The sequence below is a fragment of the Gymnoscopelus microlampas genome (assembly GCF_963454915.1).
Source record: "Gymnoscopelus microlampas genome assembly, chromosome: 18".
In the NCBI taxonomy this organism is placed as follows: domain Eukaryota; kingdom Metazoa; phylum Chordata; class Actinopteri; order Myctophiformes; family Myctophidae; genus Gymnoscopelus; species Gymnoscopelus microlampas.
Window position 1 is genome coordinate 21064855 of NC_139955.1, and position 4359 is coordinate 21069213.

Below are 4359 nucleotides of genomic sequence, written 5' to 3' on the forward strand. Positions count from 1 at the left end.
ACATAGAGAACCAGTCTAATAGATTCCTATGTTGCTGTCATTATCCAGTCCATTACCAATCATTCCAGTGGAGAGATCAACCTTTTCATGCATTCAACCATAAACTTTAACATACCTGCTCTGTGATTAGACTGGATTACAGGGTAGGAAAATTGACCTAATAATCACATTCTTTGCATGTTAACTAAGGGTTTACTCATATTATATAATAATATATATTATTCACTCTTGATTACTTTTATTGATGGTGGGGAAATTGGGATGGGCAAAAACTGGGGAAGACATTGATCAAACATGAAAAACCAAGCATAGATGGACAATTTCCCAGGCATATTGATTACCGTGGCTGTCTCTGATCCCAGACCCTGCATAGTTAGAACTGCAGAAGTAAGACAAGAAAGTAATAATACCGTCTTAAAACAGATCCTCTTTTCCGACACAACACATGACAGTCAGTGGGGAAGGGAATCTATTCAATGGAGAAAAAAAAGTTTTCATGAGACTCCAGAACATACAATTCACATAAAGGTGGTCTCCTTGGCTGGAGGCGATAGAGGAGTGGGAATAGATTAGGCGTAATTTACATGCTTTCATACTCCTTCACCCAATATTCTATTTAATCTGCTGCAAAGTATGGGGTAATTGGGGGGAGGGGGGTTTCTGTCTGTTGATGTCTGTTTCATTTTAGATTGTTTTATTTCTATTGGGTGACTTATTGTTATAATAAATAGATGGTACTGTTTCTTTGGTAGAAGGAGTGTATTGAGTGTGTGTGTGTGTGTGTGTGTGTGTGTGTGTGTGTGTGTGTGTGTGTGTGTGTGTGTGTGTGTGTGTGTGTGTGCGCGCGCGTGCGTGCGTGCGTGCGTGCGACTACAGATGGGTAAATGGGTCAGAAGAAGAGAGTAAGGAAGAAAGTGAGATGATGAAAAGTGTGAGTGAACAGAGAACCAGTGGTTGGAATAAGGAAGTAAGGTTAATGTAGGGAATGTACACATTTCGATTTCAGTACAATTCAAAATAAATAAATAGAATAAAAAGGTACTTTATATTATAACCAGTCTTGAAATTCAGATTCAACTACAAAACTACAAACAAATAAAGTAACAACCCATACTCATTAAAACAAATGTGTATGTTATAGTTTATTCAAAACGAGTGTAAGTGTGGTATATTTTGTCACACACCTGCTTTATTTATGTTGTATTCTTTAACCACTTAAAACCCCAGCTCGTTGTGAGCTTGTCGATATGCAATTTTCAGCGAAAGCTTTCCCCACAATAACAGAAAACAGGAAAATACACTAGTATTGAGCCCTGAGGGACTCCGGTTACCCATTTGGGATTTAAGTGGTTAATGAGGTGGGGGACAGTGCCATGACGCTAATAAAGACTCCAAGGATTCTTAAGTGACGTCACAACTAGACTCAGGCACCAGGGCACTTGAATAATGTGAAACGCAAAACCGCGTCGCTACGTTGTTTTTATAAACTTCATTGCACCACCATTTCGCTTGACGAAAAACGGAACAAATGGGTAAATATTAATTTCGTGCAACGAAATATAAAACAACGAAATTTAAAACCAGTGGTGTTAAAGGAACTGTAGTAGGCCTACATTTACTCAAGTAAGCCTGTACTTGAGTACAATTTTGAGGTATCTTTACTTTACTGGAGTATTTCCAATTTTCAGTACTTTTTACTAACATCCCAGAAGAAAATATTGTACTTTTACTCCACTACCATTATTTGCTAACTTTAGTTACATTGTAGATTTTAATTATTATTCCAAAACATTCTTTAGCTCTGGAAGCTATTCAACAACCTACTAGGCTGCAGCAAGAAATTGAAAACCAGGTTTACAAACATAAACCTCAAGGTGAATGACACTCTCATTTCATCCAAACGGGAAGTGAGTAAAATCCTCAACATATTCTTCACGACCGTGGCCTCAGAGTTAGTTGAAAAACTACCCCCTCACTCTGGGAGTCATGGTGGAGAGTATGTTGATTCATTTTACGATAAACAGGGTGTACGCAAAGATGATTTTAAACTCTCCCCTGTGTCAACAGATGAGGTGTTTAAAAAATTGAGTGCACTCCAACAACACAGAGCCACAGGTCCCGACAACATCCCCGCTAAATTTCTAAAAGACTCAGCCGCCTCCATTGCCCCAATCATTACCCACATAATAAACCTCTCCATCATACAGGGACGGGTCCCTAACGACTTCAAAAAAGCAAGAGTGACCCCTCTGTACAAAAAAGGAAACCAATTAGACCCTGGCAACTACCGCCCTATTTCTATTCTTAGCTCCATCTCGAAAGTCATGGAAAAAATAGTCTATGAACAGGTTGATAAGTACCTTGCCGAAAAAAATCTAATTTACGAATTCCAATCTGGTTTCAGAACAAACCACTCCACTGACACATGCCTTCTCTATTTGAACGACTCTATCAAACAAGATGTCGACAAGGGCAAATATTGCGGCATGGTCATGCTGGACCTCCAGAAGGCTTTTGACACCGTTAATCACCCAATTATGATCAATAAGCTCAAAGCAATAGGCTTTGATGACACGTCGGTGAACTGGATGAGATCCTACCTGGAAGGGAGGGAGCAAGTGGTGGAAGTAAACGGCACCCAGTCCCCTCCCCTCCCAGTGACTTGTGGTGTTCCTCAAGGAAGCATACTAGGACCACTACTGTTCCTGATATATGTGAATGATATGTCCTCAGCTTGCGACTGCAAACTGTTCCTGTTCGCAGATGACTCGGCTCTGCTGGTCTCGGACAGGGACAGGCTGCAGGTTGAGAAAACTCTCAGCACTGAACTCAACAAGATCTGCATCTGGCTCTCCGACAACAAACTCTCATTACACCTGGGTAAAACTGAATCCATCCTCTTTGGGTCCAACCCTAACCTTAGAAAGGCTGAGAGTTTCACGATCAAAGTGGGTGAAAATGTTATCACAAGAAAGGAGGAAATTACCTACCTGGGTTCCATCTTGGAGGCAAACCTCTCAGGTGACAAAAACGCTGAAAAGACGATCAAAAAGGTCCACAAAATAACACGGAGGATGTGGAGGCTTGTTCGTAAAGTCAGTAAGAATACTCTGAAGATTCTTGTAGGGGCCCTCATACAAGGTCATTATGATTATGCATGCACTTCGTGGTATCACAACACCTCCAAGGCCCTAAAAACAAGGCTCCAAACATCCCAAAACAAACTTGTAAGGCTACTTCTTGGCCTCAATTACAAAGCCCATCTAACCCATGCCCATTTTGCTAGGCTTGGATGGCTTAGGGTTGAGGACAGAGTACAGCAACTTGCTATGGGCCTGGTCTTTAAGATACACCACAACATTGGGATCCCCCTGTATTTGTCAAAATACTTCCAAAATGTTAATCAAGTCCATGATCATAACACCAGAGGCAGCTCCACAAACCATGTTCAACCCAGATTTGGCACAACAAAGGGAATGAACTCTTTCTCATGCTATTCATCTAAAATGTGGAATGCCCTACCAAAAGGAGTAAAGGAGTGTAAAACCCTACTTACTTTCAAAAATGCCCTAAAGATACACCTTCAGGAGGCTGCAATTCAAAAATGGCCCCTGTCCAAGTCCTAACCTACCCCATGTCCTAACCTAACCTACCCCCCCCCCCTCTCTTTCTTTTTTGTACATATTTTTCACCCTTCATACTTCATACCAGTAACCTGTAAACTGATTGTATGACATTCTGTATAGTAGTGTGTATATCTGTCTGTCTCTTATATGTCAACATGATTTGTGTGCATGGGGATCTCATCTTAAACAAGCTACGTGCTTAACTGAGCTATCCAGTTTAGTAGACCTTGTATTGCGAATTTGTACTTCCATGTACTGTTATGTACTGCCATGTACTGTTCTCATGTCTTACTAAATAAAGTACATCAATCAATCAATTCATTACCCACTTCAACAATACATTTCAGCCATTTGAAAATCTACAATGCGTCGCGATGCGAGGCATTGTGAGCTTGTAGACCTATTTTCAAATGAGTTTTATACATTTTACACGTTTGAAAACTCGTGAAATGGGACATTCTGCATAATGAGTACGTTCTACTTTTGGTAGCCTACTGTAAGTACATTTTGATACCAATAATGTTGTACTTTTACTCAAGTACATTTTGATTGCGGGACTTGTAACAGAGTATTTCTACATGGCAGTATTAATACTTTTACTTAAGTAAAGAATGTGAATACTTTTTCCACTACTGTATAAAACGCCCCCAGGAAACACACACTTCCGATTGTTCATGACGTCACCGTGCCATCCTTAGCATCTTTCATTCCTATTGGTGATGAGGAGAAAAAA